General features: G+C 47.2%; 1 pseudogene; it reads right to left on the bottom strand.

The window, feature by feature from the left end:
• Positions 1 to 3,467, bottom strand: part of LOC115476549 — a 38,943-nt pseudogene extending 35,476 nt beyond the window's left edge.
• Between the last annotated feature and the right edge of the window lie 16,765 nt (positions 3,468 to 20,232).

Raw genomic sequence — 20,232 nt, 5'->3', positions numbered from 1 at the left:
TTTCTGGCAATCCTTCTGATACAGAAGATTAGTGTAGAGGTTTATTTGATACGTGTGATTAAAATTCTACAGATGCTTTTCAATTGTGGTAAAAGAAAACCCCCAGAAATGGCTTGCACAGCAGTAACCCGACGGTAATCAGGCATCACCGCACGCTGTCCGGTTACCACCGGGTTAGCGCCGAAGTCCTTATCGCCACCTCAATGGGTGGCAGCAAAGGCTCCCGGTTGCCTGGCCATGCGGTAAGAGTTCTCTTACCGCATGGCCATGTCTGCTGGGGAATTGTTTTATCCGCTGTGGTAAAAAGGGCCCTGGCATGTGGGAAAGACGGCCCCCGCTGCCAGCTCACGGCCCTTTTACCCGCAGCTTGGTAAAATGGCCCCTTAGACTACTACAAATATATACTCCCCAAAAATTAGAAATATCCTGAACAACCTTTATATCAGTGGCGTAGCCACAGGTGGGCCTGGGTGGGCCAGGGCCCACCCATTCAGGGCTCAGGCCCACCCAACAGTAGCACACGTTTAGTGGTAGTTGTGGGATCCCAAGCTCGGCCAGCTGAAGACTTTCTCCTGATGGTAATGAAAACGCTACTCTCCACGATACCGGCACCTGCGCATGCTGCTGCGGACTGCCAAGGTGGAAAGAAGCATTTTTCCACCAGCTGAGATATTTTTGGGGTGGTGGTTGGGGGGGGGGGAGGGAAGAACACGGTGCCCACCCACTTCTTGCCTAAGCCCACCCAAAATCTGTTGTCTGGCTACGCCCCTGCTTTATTTTCCCCCCACGCTAAAATATAAAACCTATTTTTTAACGTGGGATTGGTGCATAGCGATCGTCAAACTTCTGTCGCATAGCAAAAGGGCCACTTAATTTATGTCACAGTGCAGGCCATTACATTTAGGACTAGATTCTATTTATGGCACCTAAAAATCTGTACTCCAGATATTTCTTTACATTTGTTTGACCGTTTTATTATATCAACATACACTAATACATATATTGCCCTAAAGCTCACTCAGAACTCTCTCTCTCACTCCACATTCATTACAGCACCCAGAAACTCTCATCAAACTTGCTGGATACATTTTGACATTAAGCTATTCAATTCAGTTCAAATAATCACTTATTATAATATATCGGAATCGACATAGAAATAGTGGAGTGGAGGAGTGGCCTAGTGGTTAGGGTGGTGGACTTTGGTCCTGGGGAACTGAGGAACTGAGTTCGATTCCCTGCACAGGCAGCTCCTTGTGACTCTGGGCAAGTCACTTAACCCTCCATTGCCCCATGTAAGCCGCATTGAGTGGGAAAGCGCAGGGTACAAATGTAACAAAAATAAAATAGATACTATTGGAGATTCTACATGGAATGTTGCTATTCCACTAGCAACATTCCATGTAGAAGGCTGCGCAGGCTTCTGTTTCTGTGAGTCTGACGTCCTGCACGTACGCAGAAGCCTGCGCGGCCACATTGGTGATCTGCAAGGGCCGACTTCTACATGGAATGTTGCTAGTGGAATAGCAACATTCCATGTAGAATCTCAAATAGTAGCAACAGTGGAGGAGTGGCCTAGTGGTTAGGGTGGTGGACTTTGGTCCTGAGGAACTGAGTTCAATTCCCACTTCAGGCACAGGCAGCTCCTTGTGACTCTGGGCAAGTCACTTAACCCTCCATTGCCCCATGTAAGCCGCATTGAGCCTGCCATGAGTGGGAAAGTGCGGGGTACAAATGTAACAAAAATAATAAAATAAAACATGGAAAGGAAAATAAGATGATACCTTTTTTATTGGACATAATACATTTCTTGATTAGCTTTCGAAGGTTGCCGTCAGATCGGAAATAAGCAAGTGTTGGTAGATGACAGTATATATAAGTGAAACATCAAAGCATTTCAGTGACAGTCTAACAGAATGGGGGTGGATAAGTGAGAGACAGGAAGAGTCGGTAGATGAGGGACAGGGAGATATGCATGGAGACAGGAGGGTGACAGAGTAGTACATTTTTATGGTTTACAATGGGCTAGAAAACCCAGATCTTTGTTAAGTCCTGTCTGGTGGGTGTCAAAATATTTAATCATTCTGATATATTATAGTAAGTGATTATTTGAACTGAATTGAATAGCTTAATGTTAAAATTTATCCAGCAAGTTTGATGAGAGTTTCTGGGTGCTGTAATGAATGTGGAGTGAGAGAGAGTTCTGAGTGAGCTTTAGGGCAATATATGTATTAGTGTAAGTTGCTCTTCAAGACTATATTCCCTGGTGTTTCCGCCTAGGCGTATTCTATAAGCCACACCTAAATTTATGCGTGGTATATTGAATACTCTTAGGTGCTATTCCTGCGCCTAAATCTGCACACATCCATTTACACCAAGGAAAACATGGCATAAATGCCAGCACATAGATTTCGGCACGGAGGGGCATATTATATAACAGTGCATGAAACTTTTTTGAACTCCCATTTCAGCTCCCATAGCCATACCCCTTTGTGGATCCATGCATTATAATTAAGGTGCAGCGCATTGCAGAATACACTTAGGGGTCCTTTTACTAAGGTGCGCTGAAAACTGGCCTGTGGTAGGGTAGACGTGTGTTTTGGGCATGCGCAGAATTATTTTTTAGCGCACCTACAAAAAACTGCCCTTTTTTGCCGAAAATGGACGTGCGGCAAAATGAAAATTGTCGCGCCTCCATTTTGGGGTCTGAGACCTTACCGCCAGTCATTGACCTAGTGGTAAGGTCTCACGCGGTAACCGGGCGGTAATGGTCTACGTGCGTCAAATGCCACTTGACGCGCGTAGCTGCCACAGACAATAACAAATATTTTTCAGACGGGCGTAGCGGACGCACGCCAAAATTACCGCAAGGGCCACGCGGTAACTGGGCAGTAACTCCAATTTGGCACATGTTGGGTGCACAAAAGCTCCTACGTGGCTTAATAAAAGGGCCCCTTTGTCTGTCAATTATTTCAGATTTAAAGCCTCCTCAGGGAAAGCTATTTCTCAAAAACTTTTTTTTCCATTAATTTTTTAAAAATCAATAAGGCCAAAATGGAAAAAAATGGTGTTACATATTATTTTTATAATTTGTTTCAGCTTTTTATCTTTTCCACAGAGTATAGCAAATATACCACTAGTTGCATTAAATATTTGCAGTCATTATTCTATATTTTATACCGGAATTGGCGATCGCCATCACGGTACTATGTAAGCCATATTGAGCCTGCAAATAGGTGGGAAAATGTGGGATATAAATGCAACAAATACATAAATAAATAAATAAATAAATAAATTCTTATAAACTCTGCATGTCTCTTTTTATTCAACCTTCACTTTCATATGGAACACAGAAGAATTATAGTGCAGAAACTGTATCTGTAACTATACAGGATTAATAGAAATAACTCACCCGACATGATCACCTGTTTCTAGCTCTCTCTTGCTGTCTCTTTTGTTCTCACTTTTCATGTGATTAAAATGTACAGCAAGAGCAAAAACTTGTCCACTATTTATTACCCAAATTTGAGGATGTAAATGAAGAGGGTGGAGAACTGTCCTTTTTTTTTTTTTTTTTTAATTTAACCCTCCTTCCTGGTTGATCTGGGTCTGTTTGGTGACCAGGATGCTGCAAAGTTTACACTGCAGTGATGTGAAATCCATTAGCATTGTTCAAATGACAGCACTGACAGCAGGCATCAACCTTCCTGGGGTTCGTGATTCCACCTCCCTCCCATTCCCCACCCCCCCCCCCTTTTTTAAAGTCAGACATCATCACCTCCACCTCATGCCTAGCTCCACTGCTCTGCTTGACAGAGGTCTTCATTCTCCGGGCAGGGGTGTAGCTAGGTGGGGCCACGGGGGCATGGGCCCCCCACAGATTAAGCCCTGGCCCCCTCTACATTTGACCCCGCTGCCGCCACTGCCGCCCGCCCCACCGCCGCATCAGGTACCTTGTTTGCTGGCAGGGGTCCCCAGCCCCCGCCAGCCAAAGAGTCTTCAGCGCCGGTCGACTCCAGAGCCTTCGTTGTGTGATAATCTGTTTCTGACGCCTTACGTCCTGCGTGGGGCTACATACAGGATGTGCACTGTGCAGGACGTCAGGAGTTTGAAACAGATCATCACACAGCGAAGATGGCAGAGTCAACCGGTGCTGAAGAAGACTCTTTGGCTGGCGGGGGTTGGGGGCCCTGCCAGCAAACAAAGTACCTGGCGGCGACGGGGGAGGGTTTTTGCGGTGGCGGTGGCAGCGGTGGCGGTGGCAGCAGGGGGGGTTTGTGGTTGTGGGGGGGGTCCAAAGTGGCAGAGGGGTTGGTGGCGGGGGGAGGTAGCTAAACAGTGCCCCCCCACCTCAGGCTCTGGCCCCCCCTCCCGCAGAGGTCTGGCTACGCCCCTGTCTCCGGGTACCACACACCATCCTGACATAATGCCCAGGGCAGATCCCAGGAAGATGGGTGTGATTAATATGAAATACAGACATAGGGGAGATAAGGGCCTATTAAAGGGCGTTAAGCCCTAACACTTAGGGACCCTTTTACTAAAGGGTTGGCACTACTGGGCAGTTCACACCAGGGGCGTATCTGGACTCTGGCGGTAGGGGGGGCCAGAGCCAGAGGGAGGGGGCACATTTTAGGCCCCCCCCCCGGTGCCACCGATCCCCCCTCCCGCCATTTCCGGACCCCCTCGCCACTGCCAGACCCCCCCTCGCCACCAATGACACTCTCCACACCCTCCCGCCGCCGCCAACCCTCCCCCGCTGCTGTCACTTACCTTTGCTGGCGGGGGACCCCAACCCCCCACCAGCCGAGGTCCTCTCTTCCATGCAGGCTGCAAGTTGCAATGCTTCCTGTTCTTCTGAGTCTGACGTCCTGCACGTACAACGCACAGGACGTCAGACTGAGTTCCAAATTCTGAGTCTGACGTCCTGCACGTTGTACGTGCAGGACGTCAGACTCAGAAGAACAGGAAGCATTGCAACTTGCATCCTGCACGGAAGAGAGGACTTCAGCTGGCGGGGGCTTGGGGTCCCCCGCCAGCAAAGATCGGCGATGGGTTGGTGGCGGGCGGGCGGGAGGTGGAGAGGGTCGGTGGTAGGGGGGTCCAGGGCGAAATCTGCGGGGGCCCAGGCCCCTGTGGCCCCACGCAGATACGCCCCTGGTTCACACCCCAGCACTACAAAAATATCTTCCATTTTTGTAGCACCAGGGTTTACCTGGTGGAACTCAGGCAGTGCTGCGTGCTGCTCCGTTACCACTGCGTTAGCGCAGGAGACCCTACCGTCATTTCACTCCCCCCCCCCCAAATTGCCATGTGGTAAGTGGCTCCCTTAACCCACGGCCATTTCTTTCGAAAAAAAAAAAAGACAGCCTTTTACCCACTGCGGTAAAAGGGGACCTTAGCGCATGTCAAAAACACATGCTGATACTACCGCAGGCCTCCTTTTGCTGCAGCTTACTAAAAAGGGTCCTTTAGAAGGGGCATAGCCAGACCTCACGGTGGGAGGGGGCCAGAGCCCAATGATGGGGGCACATTTTGAGTGCCGCCCCCACCGCCACGCCTCGCCCCCCGCACCGCCTCGCCTCCTTGCCGCTTCCCCTCACAAACAAATACCTTTGCTGGAGGGGGTCCCCAACCCCCGCCAGCCAAAGCCTTCTTCAGTGCCGGTCTCCGGCGCAGCTGCGTTCGCTGCCCTGCTCTTCTTTCTTGTTGCTCCTCCTGTGCACTCTGACGCTCCTTCTCAGTTTCACGTAAAGGAGCGTCAGCATGCACAGGAGGAGCAAGAAGAAAGAAGAGCAGGGCAGCGAACACGGCTGCGCCGGAGACTGGCGCTGAAGAAGGCTTCGGCTGGCGGGGGTTGGGGACCCCCCGCCAGCCAAACCAGGGGCCCGGATAAAATTTGCAGGGGCCCAGGCCCCCATAACTATGCCCCTGCCCTTCAGTGTGCACAAAATGAGTTAACATAGGATGCGCTAAAGCATTCTGCGCTAGTCTCGCCATTGCTGCGCACTAAGACCTAGATTCTATATGCAGGCGCCTAAAAAAAATCCATGCCAAACAAATTTCTGCCTAAGCGTATTCTATAAGCCACGCCTAAATTAATGTCAGGTATATAGAATATTTTCTATCGCGTGTTTTGGACATGCATCAAAAATAGAATTACCAGGGAACGCAGTAGCCAGGCGGTAGTTCCAATTTGACATGCATTGGACACACAGAGGGGCATAATCGAAAGTGGGTGCCCATCTCCGTGGGTGCCCATCTCCGTGGGCGACCATGGGAAGGGGCGGGACAAACCGTATTTTCAAAAAAAGATGGGCGCTCATCTTTTTTTCCATAATACGGGTTATGCGGGGGAAAAGCCTAGGATTTGGGCGTTTTTGAGCTGGGCGTGATCGGTTTTCAGCGATAATGGAAACCGAAGGCGCCCAGCTCAAAAACAAACAAATCCAAGGCATTGTGTCGTGGGAGGGGCCAGGATTCGTAGTGCACTGGTCCCCCTCACATGCCAGGACACCAACCGGGCACCCTAGGGTGCACTTTTACAAATTAAAAAAACACATTGAAATAGCTGCCAGGTGCAGAGCACCCTTCCCTTGTGTGCTGAGCCCCTCAAATCCCCCCCAAAACCCACCGCCCACAAGTCTACACCATTACCATAGCCCTAAGGGGTGAAGGGGGGCACCTACATGTGGGTACAGTGGATTTTGGGGAGTTTTGGAGGGTTCAACATTAACCACCACAAGTGTAACAGGTAGGGGGGAGTGGGCCTGGGTCCACCTGCCTGAAGTCCACTGCACCCACTAACAACTGCTCCAGGGACCTGCATACTGCTATGATGGAGCTGGGTATGGCAATTGAGGCTGGCATACAGGCTGGAAAAAAGTTGTTAAAGTTGGCTTTTTTTTTTGGTGGGAGGGGGTTAGTGACCACTGGAGGAGTCAGGGGTGGTCATCCCCGATTGCCTCCGGTGGTCATCTGGTCATTTAGGGCACTTTTTGGGACTTGTTCGTGGAAAAAAAAAGGGTCCAAAAAAGTGACTTAAATTCTCGCTAAAAACACCCGTTTTTTTTCGATTATCGGCCGAAGGCGCCCATCTGTGCTCGGCCGATAAACACGCCCCAGTCCCGCCTTCACCACGCCTCCAACACGCCCCCATCAACTTCGGCCGTTTCCACGACGGAGTGCAGTTGCAGGCGCCCAAAATCGGCTTTCGATTATACCAATTTGGGCGCCTTTGCGAGATAGGCGCCCATCTCCCGATTTGGGTCGAAATATGGGCGCCCATCACTTTCAAAAATAAGCTGCATAGGTGCTTACGTGCCTTAGTAACGGGGCCCCTGAATAGCTGGGGCTAATTATGGAAGTAGTGGCCACCACAGCTTACGCGGAACCCACATAAGACAGTGTAACTGGCACATAAATGTGAGCACCCATTTTGTAGAATCAGCCCCCCTCATTTTATAACTTTAGTGCCTACATGTAAACGGCATTTGCGTGCTAAAATTATAGCACACTAGCACTTATATGCATAAATATTACGTGCGCATTCAGCGCTAGTCTATAATTTTGGCGCACAATTCACGTAGCGCATAAATGCGAAGGGGCATGCATATGGGCAGAATGTGGGCGAAGCATAGGTGGGAGGGGTCCCATTTACATGCATAACTTTACAGAATACGTTGAATTACACACTAAAGTGCTAATTTAGGTGCGCATTTACACCTCCTACTGATGACAGTGTAAGTTGGGCACACCTAAACGAAGGCGCTTAGATGCCGACACGCTAGTGTTCCATACCAGAATCTCGGTGCCCAGATATCATTATAGAATTACTGGATTTCAGCAAAGCCTTTGACATGGTTCCGCACAGGCGACTGATAAATAAATTGAGCGTCCTCGGTATGGGACCTAGAGTAACTGATTGGGTTAAAAATTGGTTGAATGGTAGGAGACAGAGCGTAGTGGTAAATGGAGCTTGCTCTGAAGAAAAGGATGTCGTCAGTAGAGTACCACAGGGATCGGTCCTAGGGCTGGCTCTTTTTAAAGTCTTCGTGAGCGATATTGCGGAAGGGCTGTCTGGTAAAGTTTGTCTCTTTACGGATGATACTAAACTCTGCAACAGGGTGGACACCCTGGAAGGTGTGAATGACATGAGGAAGGACCTAGCGAAGCTAGAGGAATGGACCGATATTTGACAACTAAGGTTTAATCCCAAAAAATGCAGGGTCATGCATTTGGGTTGCAAAAATCAGAGGGAACGGTACAGTATAGGGGATGAAGTGCTTCAGTGTGCGATGGCAGAGCAGGACTTGGGGGAGATTGTGTCTGATGACCTTAAAGCTTTCAAGAAGGTAGAAAAAGTGACGGCCAAAGCCAGAAGGATGCTTGGGTGCATAAAGAGAGGCATGACCATCAGGAAAAAGGAGGTGATAGTGCCGTTGTATAAGTCTCTGGTGAGGCCTCATTTGGAGTACTGCGTGCAGTTCTGGAGACTGCACCTACAGAAAGATATAAACAGGATGGAGTCGGTCCAGAGGGCGGCTATGAAGTTAGTAAGCGGTCTTGAATGCAAAAATTATAGGGACAGGCTTATGAACCTTAACATGTATATGCTGGAAGAGAGGAGGGAGAGAGGAGACATGATAGAAATGTTTAAATATCTCAAGGGCATTTACGTACAGGAAGAGAGCCTTTTTTAAATGAAGGAGAGCTCTGGAATGAGGGGGATATGACAAAGTTAAGAGAGAATAGGCTTAGGAGTAACCTAAGGAAGTATTATTTCATATAAAGGGTGGTGGAGGCGTGGAATGGCCTCCCGGTGGAGGTGGTGGAGTCGAGGACTGTTCCAGAGTTTAAAAAGGCATGGGATAAGCATGTGAGATCACTTAGGAGCATGTAGAATTGGGGGTTACAGAGGATGGGCAGACTGGATGGGTCATATGGCCTTTTTCTGCCATCATGTTTCTATGTTTCTATGCTCATTGCGCTGCATCTAGGCACCTAATTTGTGGCACCCAGTTATATAATTGCCCCTACAATCCTATTGTAATTGGAATTAGAAAAGGTACAGAGAAGGGCGACGAACACGATAAAGGGGATGGGATGACTTCCCTATGAGGAAAGGCTGAAACGGCTTGGAATCTTCAGCTTGGCGAAAAGCCAGCTGAGGTGAGATACGATAGAGTTATATAAAATACTGGGTGGAATGGATAGACGTGAATCACTTGTTTACTCATTCCAAAAATACTAGGACTAGGGGGCAAGCAATGAAGCTACAAAGTAGAACTGTAAATTTAAAACGAATTGGAGAAAATATTTCTTCACTCAACATGTAATTAAACTCTGGAATTCATTGCCAGAGAATATGGTAAATGCAGTTAGCTTAGCAGGGTTTTAAAAAAAGGTTTGTATAGCTTCCTAAAAGAAAAGTCCATAAGCCATTATTAAAATGGACTTGGGAAAATCCACTGCTTTTTTCTGAGATAAGAAACATAAAATGTATTGTACTGTTTTGGGATCTTGCCAGGTACTTGTGACCTGGATTGGCCACTGTTGGAAACAGGATACTGGGCTTGATGGACCTTCGAACTGTCCCAGTATGGCAACACTTATGTACTTATGTATTTGCCTAATGTAATTGTTGTGGTGAGTAAATGGCAGAAAAAAGGAGGTGTTGATGCCCCTGTACAAGTCGTTGTTGGGGCCCCTCTTGGAGTATTGTGTTCAGTTTTGGAGGCCATATCTTGCTAAGGACATAAAAAGACTTGAAGCGGTTCAGAGAAAAGTGAAGAAAATGGTATGGGATTTGCATCACAAGATGTATGAGAAGAGACTTGATGACCTGAAGATGTACACCCTGAAGGAAAGGAGAGGAGAGACAGGGGTGATATGATACAGACATTCAAATTTTGAAAGGTATTAATATACAAACAAACCTTTTCCAGAGATGGGAAGGTGGTAGAACTAGGGGACATAAATTTGCAGGGAGGCCGACTCAGGAATAATGTCAGGAAATACTTTTTAATTGGGAGGGTGGTAGATACCTGGAAAGCCCTGCCGCAGGAGGTGCTGGAGATGAAAATGGTAACAGAGCTCAAAAATGCGTGGGATAAACACAAAGGAATCCCGTATGTCAAGAATGGAATCAAACAAACTTAGTGGTGTCAGGGGCGTAGCCAGACTTCGGCGGGAGGGGGGTCCAGAGACCAAGGTGAGGAGGCACATTTTAGCCCCCCCCCCCCGCCGCAAACGCCGAGCCCTCCTCCGCCGCCGCCACCACCAACAACTTTGACCCCCGCCCCCCCGCCGACGACCCTCTCGACCCCCCTCCCACCGCCAACCCTCCCCCGCCACCGCCATCGCCTACCTTTGCTGGCGGGGGACCCCAACCCCCACCAGCCGAGGTCCTCTTCTTCCTTCATTCTGTTTCTGAGTCTGACGTCCTGCATGTTGTACGTGCAGGATGTCAAACTCAGAAACAGAACAAAACAGAAACAGAATGAAGCCTTGATATCTGCAAGGCTTCATTCTGTTTCTCTGAGTCTCTCTGTTTCTCTGAGTCTGACGTACAACGAACAGGACGTCAGACTCAGAAACAGAATGAAGGAAGAAGAGGGCCTCGGCTGGCGGGGGTTGGGGGTCCCCCGCCAGCAAAGGTAGGTGACGGTGTGTTGGCTGCGGGAGGGGGGGTCGAGAGGGTCATCGGTATGGGGGTCAAGGGCCAAATCTACAGGGGCCCAGGCCTCCGTGGCCCCACGTAGCTACGCCACTGGTGGTGCTTAGATGGTAACTCCCGTAATTGGGAAGCAAAGCCAGTGCTGGGCAAATGTCTACAGTCTGTGCCCTGGTCATGGCTGGACTGATTTGGATGGGCTGGAGTGGGGCTTCGATGACAGTCTCAGCAGTTAGAGAGCAAGGCATGGACAAATCAAAGTCATGTATTTATATGTAGTATCGCATCATACCTTAAGCTATGAGTTTGTCTTATTGGGCTGACTAGATGGACCATACTGGTCTTTATCTGCCTTCATCTACTATGTTACTATGTTACTAGGTTATATATATTTCTAGAGGTATAACTCACTGAAAATTGTCATGGTGCATCTAACGTAATGTCAGGTGTTTTAACTGTCTATTTTATAACTACTATGTGTAGATACTACTACTACTACTACTACTACTACTTAACATTTCTAGAGCGCTACTAGGGTTACGCAGTGCTGTACAAATCAACAAAGAAGGACGGTCCCTGCTCAAGGAGCTTACAATCTAAAGGACGAAATGTCAAGTTGATGCAGTCTAGATTTCTTGAGTAGAGGTGTGGTGGTTAGGTGCCAAAGGCGACATTGAAGAGGTGGGCTTTGAGCAATGATTTGAAGATGGGCAGGAAGGGGGCCTGGCGTATGGGCTCAGGGAGTTTGTTCCATGCATGGGGTGAGGCGAGGCAGAAAGGGCGGAGCCTGGAGTTGGCGGTGGTGGAGAAGGGTACTGAAAGGAGGGATTTGTCTTGAGAGCGGAGGTTACGGGTAGGAACGTAAGGGGAGATGAGGGTAGAGAGGTAAGGAGGGGCTGCAGATCGAGTGCATTTGTAGGTTAGTAGGAGAAGCTTGAACTGTATGCGGTACCTGATCGGAAGCCAGTGAAGTGACTTGAGGAGAGGGGTGATATGAGTATATCGGTCCAGGCGGAAGATAAGAGGTGCAGCAGAGTTCTGAATGGACTGAAGGGGGGACATTGAGCCTGCAAAAAGGTGGGATAATGTGGGATACAAATGCAATAAATAAATAGATGGCTGAGTGGGAGGCCAGTGAGGAGTAGGTTGCAGTAGATAGCCAGCTGGTCATCAGTATTTACAATATAAAGTCTTCAAAGGTGCTTTATTTCCAGAAGGTGAACTAAAATATGGAACTGGATGAAAAGCATCAGATGAACCTCTGCTATTCGGCTGCTTCTTAACTGTGGAGTATATCTTTGCAGTGTGCAATATACAGTAACGTTGACCACATGTCAGTTACAAAGTTTGAATGAGCACATAGGGGTGATGAGGAAACCTAACATGAAATAAACCTTTGGCCATCACTATCAGATCTTTCACATCTCCTTTAAAAAAAAAAAAAAAGCTTCTGATAGAATTGATTAACAACTTGCCAATATGCAGAAATTTAAGAAGCCAGAACAAAAACTGAAGTCAAAAAGATGACCCTTTAACAATCTACCTCCATGAAACATTAAACAGAGCTAATACCTAGGATTCACAGTGGACAGTAAAACTACTACTACTACTACTACTTATCACTTCTATAGCGTTACAAGGCATACGCAGCGCTGTACACCATACACGAAAAGACAGTCCCTGCTCAAAGAGCTCACAATCTAAAAATGGAATGTTGCTAGTGGAATAGCAACATTCCATGTAGAATCTCAAATAGTAGCAACAGAATCTCCAATAGTAGCAACATTCCATGTAGAATCTCAAGTAATAGCAACATTCCAGAATCTCAAATAGTAACAACATCCCATGTTCCACTGCACTAACCACTAGGCTACTCCTCCACTAGCAACATTCCATCTAGAAGCCTGCCCTTGCAGATCAGCAACGCGGCCGCGCAGGCTTCTGTTTCTGTGAGTCTGACGTCCTGCACGTACGTGCAGGACGTCAGACTCACAGAAACAGAAGCCTGTGCGTCCCTGCTCAAAAAGCTCACAATCTAAATAGGACAGGCAAACAGACAGAACAACTAAGAGGTAAGGGAATTAAAGAGGTGGGGATAAAAGGGTACAGGGCAAGTGAGTAGTGGTTAGGAGTCAAAAGCAGCGTTAAAGAGGTGGGCTTTTAGCCTGGATTTGAATACGGCCAAAGATGGGGCTAGATGTACAGACTCGGGAAGTCTATTCCAGTAACATCGCTGGTTGTTAAAGTGGATCAGATAGCTAAAGCGGTGGAAGAAGTGAATTAAAAAACATATCCTAGTAACCTGAGGCCAATGGTCCTTATTTTAGTATAGCCCATATGACTGACTGATTTAGACGGAGAAACATTAAATCAAAATTTAGATTTATGATATTGATATTTTAAACTATACATTTTAACACAGCCTCCCCTCCCGCTCTCTTCCCTCTGCTCTTAAAAGGCAAATATCGGCAACCTGATATCATATCACGACTACTACTTATCATTTCTATAGCGCTACTGGACGTACGCAGGGTCTGCATCACAAGCTCTCTGAGATGAAAGAACTCGCACTTATTTCTCTCTCCCTACTTAACCCATCCTGCTATTTACTACAGATATAAGAACCTGTGCTGTAAAACAGCCTCCATAATTTTAACTGCAGTGGGCGGGGGGGGGGGGGGGGGGGGGGGGGGGGGGGGGAAGAGGTACTGTAGAATTCAAGCCTACTTCAAAAATAAAAGCTTCTGACATGAAAAAATGGCTTTTCTGAGTTCATGAAAAATTAATTTTCTTCTCTTTAATTGAGTGGTTGAAAATTAATTTATTTAGTTACATTTGTACCCTGCGCTTTCTGACTCATGGCAGGCTCAATGCGGCAGGCAATGGAGGGTTAAGTGACTTGCCCAGAGTCACAAGGAGCTGCCTGTGCCGGGAATTGAATTCAGTTCCTGAGGACCAAAGTCCACCACCCTAACCACTAGGCCACTCCTCCACTGTTGCTACTATTTGAGATTCTACATGGAATGTTGCTATTCCACTAGCAACATTCCATGTAGAAGTCGGCCCTTGCAGATCACCAATGTGGCCGCGCAGGCTTCTGCTTCTGTGAGTCTGACGTCCTGCATGTATGTGCAGGATGTCAGACTCACAGAAACAGAAGCCTGCGCAGCCTTCTACATGGAATGTTGCTAGTGGAATAGCAACATTCCATGTAGAATCTCCAATAGTAGCAACATTCCATGTAGAATCTCCAATAGTATCTATTTTATTTTTGTTACATTTGTACCCTGCGCTTTCCCACTCATGGCAGGCTCAATGCGGCAGGCAATGGAGGGTTAAGTGACTTGCCCAGAGTCACAAGGAGCTGCCTGTGCCGGGAATTGAATTCAGTTCCTCAGGACCAAAGTCCACCACCCTAACCACTAGGCCACTCCTCCACTATATATCTAGACTACCTTATACTTTATTTATTTATTTGATTGTTTGTTTGTTTATGGCATTTATATCCTACATTATCCCAAACAAGTTTCAGTTCAATGTAGCTACAATAAACAGTATAGGATAAAGAACAAAGAATAATGCATAAGAAAGTAATTTGTTGTATGAATCCAATTTTACAATGCAGTATCATAAACGTACTAAGTGGAGTGCCTCAGGGATCGGTGCTGGGGCCGATTCTGTTCAATATATTTGTGAGTGACATTGCCGAAGGGTTAGAAGGTAAAGTTTGCCTTTTTGCGGATGATACTAAGATTTGTAACAGAGTGGACACCTGGGAGGGAGTGAAAAACATGAAAAAGGATCTGCAGAAGCTAGAAGAATGGTCTAAGGTTTGACAATTAAAATTCAATGTGAAGAAATGCAAAGTGATGTACTTAGGGAGCAGAAATCCATAGGAGACGTATGTGTTAGGCGGTGAGAGTCTGATATGTACGAACGGGGAGAGGGATCTTGGGGTGTCTAAGGATCTGAGGATCTGAAGGCGACGAAACAGTGTGACAAGGCGGTGGCCGTAGCTAGAAGGTTGTTAGGCTGTATAGAGAGAGGTGTGACCAGCAGAAGAAAGGGAGTGTGATGCCCCTGTATAAGTCGTTGGTGAGGCCCCACCTGGAGTATTGTGTTCAGTTCTGGAGGCCGTATCTTGCTAAGGATGTAAAAAGAATTGAAGCAGTGCAAAGAAAAGCTACAAGAATGGTATGGGATTTGTGTTACAAGACATATGAGGAGAGACTTGCTGACCTGAACATGTATACCCTGGAGGAAAGGAGAAACAGGGGTGATATGATACAGACGTTCAAATATTTGAAAGATATTAATCTGCTAATGAACCTTTTCCGGAGATGGGAAGGCGGTAGAACTAGAGGACATGAAATGAGATTGACGGAGGGCAGACTCAAGAAAAATGTCAGGAAGTATTTTTTCACAGAGAGAGTGGTGGATACTTGGAATGCCCTCCCGCGGGAGGTGGTGGAGATGAAAACGGTAACGGAATTCAAACATGCTTGGGATAAACATAAAGGAATCCTGTTCAGAAGGAATGGATCCTCAGAAGCTTAACCGAGATTGGGTGGCAGAGCCGGTGGTGGGAGGCGGAGCTGGTGGTTGGGTGGCGGGGCTAGTGCTGGGCAGACTTCTACGGTCTGTGCCCTGAAAATGGCAGATACAAATCAAGGTAAGGTACACACAAAAAGTAGCACATATGCGTTTATCTTGTTGGGCAGACTGGATGGACCGTGCAGGTCTTTTTTTTCTGCCGTCATCTACTATGTTACATTCATTGTTCCTTGTTGATTTTAATCTTGAATTGATAATGAATGTGACCATTGGGCAGACTGGATTGACACTTCAGGTCTTCATCTGCCATCACTTACTATGTTTCTATAACATACCTTTAATTGGGATTAAAATTTTAATCAAAATGCAGCTCTATAGTTTATACACTTTTATGCCCAAATTCACCTTCTCTTTTCTTTCCCAGCCCTAATTACAATTGTTGTCACTGAGGAGCAGACAAGAAGCCTGGTGCAATGTTGGATGCTCCAGTACTACATTCACTAGTTGAGGACTTCTAAATCTGTAATGTATAAATAAATCTGGAACACTCCAGGTTTTTTTTTTTGTTACATTTGTACCCCACACTTTCCCAATCATGGCAGGCTCAATGCGGCTTACATGGGGCAATGGAGGGTTAAGTGACTTGCCCAGAGTCACAAGGAGCTGACTGTGCCTGAAGTGGGAATCAAACTCAGTTCCCCAGGACCAAAGTCCACCACCCTAACCACTAGGCCACTCCTCCACTGTTGCTACTATTTGAGATTCTACACAGAATGTTGCTATTCCACTAGCAACATTCCATGTAGAAGTCAGCCCTTGCAGATCACCAATGTGGCCGCGCAGGCTTCTACATGGAATGTTGCTAGTGGAATAGCAACATTCCATGTAGAATCTCCAATAGTAGCAACATTCCATGTAGAATATCCAATAGTATCTATTTTATTTTTGTTACATTTGTACCCTGCGCTTTCCCACTCATGGCAGGCTCAATGCGGCTTACATGGGGCAATGGAGGGTTAAGTGATTTGCCCAGAATCACCAGGAGCTGCCTGTGCTTGAAGTGGGAATTGAACTCAGTTCCTCAGTTCCCCAGGACCAAAGTCCACCACCCTAACCACTAGGCCACTCCTCCACAACCACTAGGCCACTCCACAACTCAAAAACTGATCTCCAGGCCAGCTGCAGAAATCTCTGGGTGCTGATATGAATCAGTCAACTCAAGCCCTTAATGGGGACTCATAGACCTCCCATCCTACTTGGTGCACTCAGATACTGGAAGCACCTGTATGCGTACAAAGACGGAAGTAAGGCTGCCGGAGCAGAAGTAAAAGTTGTCCCATCAGCCTTCGCAGCTTGAGAAGGAAGAAAAGCAGTGTCAGCCTGAGGAGTCAATTGAGCTGAACAGCTAGAGAGTTAGGCTTGTGGTGTGCTGGAACAAGACACAGGAACACAGTTACATAGTAACATATTAACATAGTAACATAGTAGATGACGGCAGAAAAAGACCTGCACGGTCCATCCAGTCTGCCCAACAAGACAGCCAGAGCCTCACATACCACTCTGTGTAGGTTATACTCATTCATTATTAAACACTGGTTGGCAATTTACCATCAGGCCAACCACATAGACAGGGGAGGGGACTGAGATTGGGACTGAGAAAGAGGAAGGAGAGAAAGTAAAACAGTAACGCAGTAAATGATGGCAGTCTGCCCAATAAGGTGGCTAGAGCCGCACCTGCCACTCTGTGTGTGCCCGGTCACCCATGCTTAAACACTGGTTGTCAAGTCTCTACCATGCAACCAAACATGATGGGGATGATACTGTATATGGTTATAACCAAGTCTCCAAGTTTTTAGAAATGTTTGAATATACCCTCTGAAATAATTGGCTGGGATGGACTAGGACATCTCCGTAGGAACAGAATTTGGATTTATTACATCTTAGTTCTTTGAAGCAACACAAAACACTGCAAAAAAATTCACTTGGAACCTATATAGCAAATCCACCATACCACAACATCAACTCCCAGAAATCAAAGGGAACAAGACTATATAAATAAGCAACATTGTTCCAGCTGTGTCTATAAGTAGTGATGAGTCCTACCAGGGCTCAGCTTGTCTCACCTGTAACACACTCAAAGCCCTGAAATTGTTGTCAGGCTTGACTCTTGGTCTTGTAGTCCATATGTTTGTATCAATATCTAATTTACAAGGTTTGTTGGAAAATGTAGTCACCCAAAAATGACTACTCGTGAACTAATCTTTCTTTTAAAGTTCTCATGACATTCCGAATCTTCTAAATTTTTCTGCATGGCTACTCTGTTTTATCTCCTAAGGCCAAAAATTTGCAAAACAACAAGACTCAATTTACACTGGAGATAAAAAAAATTATCAGCATTGGAGGAAAGAAGCCTCAACTCTTTCGTAATCCAAGATGTGGCATTCTGAGGGATCCTCTAATCTTATCTCCATCTGCAGCCAAGTCCCTTATCTGATGGTCAATAGCTGAAGCCTCTTCATTGTAACAATCACACAACCCCTTCCTCCAGTAAAGGGTTTTATATTTAGCAAGAGAACAGCATTTTATTGGGTTGCCTACTCTTGGGACACTACTGGGAAATTTGGGGCTGGTTAACTAACAGGAAAGGGGAAGGGATTTGATATACTGCCTTTACAATCAAAGTGGACCTGGGGCAATGGAGGGTTAAGTGACCTGCTCAGAGTCACAAGCAGCTGCAGCGGGAATCAAACCCAGTTCTTCTGGTTCTCAGGCCACTCCACTAACCATTAGGTTACTCCAGGGCTTTTTTTGAAGGGGTACTTGGGGGTACTGAGTACCGGCACCTCTTCCATTGTCTGCTAAAATTGACCCATGGATCCCAAGTTTTAATGAAAGAGCTCAGGCTTTACACACCAATGCTGCCTTGTGATAGATCCTGTGACTGGTTGCAGGGGCCCTGGATATTGTGGGGTGGGTCCCTCAGTAATAGGGTTACCATATGGCTCCAGAAAAAGGAGGACGGATTGAGCCAGCCGGGTTTTACTTCTATTGCTGGCTCAATCCGTCCTCCTTTTTCTGGAGCCATATGGTAACCCTACTCAGTAACAGTGGCGTTCCTGGGGGGGCTGACACCCAGGGCGGATCGCCGATGCACCCCGCCCCCCGGGTACAGCGCGACCCCCCCCCCCGGGTGCACGCCGCTGGGGGGGTGCTGCGCGTGCCTGTCCTTCATTCATTCCATGCTCCCTCTGCCCCGGAACAGGAAGTAACCTGTTCCGGGGCAGAGGGAGCATAGAACAAATGAAGGACAGGCACGCGTGGCACCCCCCCAGTGGCATGCACCCGGGACAGACTGCCCCCTCCCTTTGGTACACCACTGCTCAGTAATCACCCCAACCCTGAAGGGTGGCCTAGCATTTGAGTACCGGCACCTTCTTTGCTAGAAAAAACGCACTGCCTGTAGCTCTCTTCTTGACTGGAGTGTGAAGCATGCTAAAAAAGTTTGCATGCATTACTAGGGAAAGAGATTTCAATTTAATTCATACTTTTCCAGTAGTAGCTGAAGGCATATTACATTCAAGTACAGAAAGTATTTTTCTGTCCCCTGAGGACTTACAGTCGGGTACTTTTATACAGGGGCATAGCAAGACAACCAATTTTGGGTGGGCCTGGGCCCAAGATGGGTGGGTAGAAGAACTCTGCCTTGTCCCACAAGCGATTTGGTCTCTCCCTCTCTCGTCTGCATGCCATATGTTCTCTCAAACACACCCCACCCCCCGCACATCTTTTAAATAGCAGAATTTCACCGGCAGCGAGCAGAACTAATACACAATGCTCACGTTGGCCCCACAGCCTTCCCTCTGATGCAACTTCCTGTTTCTGCATAGGCGGGAATACATCAGAGGAAAGGATGTGGGGCCAGTGTGAGCAGTATGTATTAGTCGCTGCTCACTGCAGGCAAAGATCTGCTATTTACAAAGTATGTAGGAGGGACAGTTGTTGGGAATTTTCAGCTGGTAGGGCTTGGGGATCCCTGCCAGCCACATCACAGGTGTGCTGCTACTGGGTGGGCCTAAGCCCAAAGTGGGTGGGCCTGGGCCCACCCGGGCCCACCCTTGGCTACGCCACTGCTTTTATAAGCCAGGCACTCACATTTACATACATTTAGGCAGTGGTACCCAAACCTTTTCGGTTCACAGCATCCTTGGTGTCCAAACAATTTTTTGCGGCACCCTCCCGCCCCCCGGCCACACAGCACCCCCAGCCACACCGATCTCCGCCCCTCCCCATCCTCACAGTTCTCCACTTCCCCCCCCCCCTCCACCAGCCACAAAGGTCTCCATCATTTTCTCTGCACAAATATAACAGTGCTAGGGTGTCCCTATACCCAGCCCCCCCCCCCAAATGATACGCTGATTACGATTTATAACTTATTCTTTATTTGCTTATTCCCAGGTTAGATTATTGTAATATCGTGTATCTTGGTTGTCCCCGTTTCGGTATAAAGAAATGATACACTCCAAAACACAGCTATGAGACTCCTATGTCATGCGTCTCCTCTTCTTCAAAATCACCACTGGCTTCCAGTGGAACAACGCATCATTTATAAACCATTACTCCTCCGTCTCATGTTCTTCGATCCCTAAATGATCGTGGCCTGGTTCTCCCAGGCCCAAAACAGGCTATTCTTGAATCCACCAGGCACAGATCTTTCTTTTTTTCTTTACCATTTTTCATGGAACACGATGCCTCTAGTTATGCATGCAGAATCTTCACTGAAACAATTTAAGATCACTTTGAAAACCTGGCTTTTTACCCTTGCTTTTGGCTCTGCATAGAGGAGTATCTTCCATTGCTCTTTTTTTCCCTTGTTCCCTTCCCCTCTTTGTCCACGACAACCCACTTACCTATCTACCTACCTACCTCCCTTCTAAATCTCCTTCTAACTTGACTTTGTCTGAGTGTATCAGTTTTCTTTCCTATGCAAAACTGTAGTTTCTTTCCTACTA

This window comes from Microcaecilia unicolor, chromosome 8 (assembly GCF_901765095.1).
Source record: "Microcaecilia unicolor chromosome 8, aMicUni1.1, whole genome shotgun sequence".
In the NCBI taxonomy this organism is placed as follows: Eukaryota; Metazoa; Chordata; class Amphibia; order Gymnophiona; family Siphonopidae; genus Microcaecilia; species Microcaecilia unicolor.
Note: the sequence above shows the minus strand (reverse complement) of the source record. Positions and strands in the feature narration are given on the sequence as shown.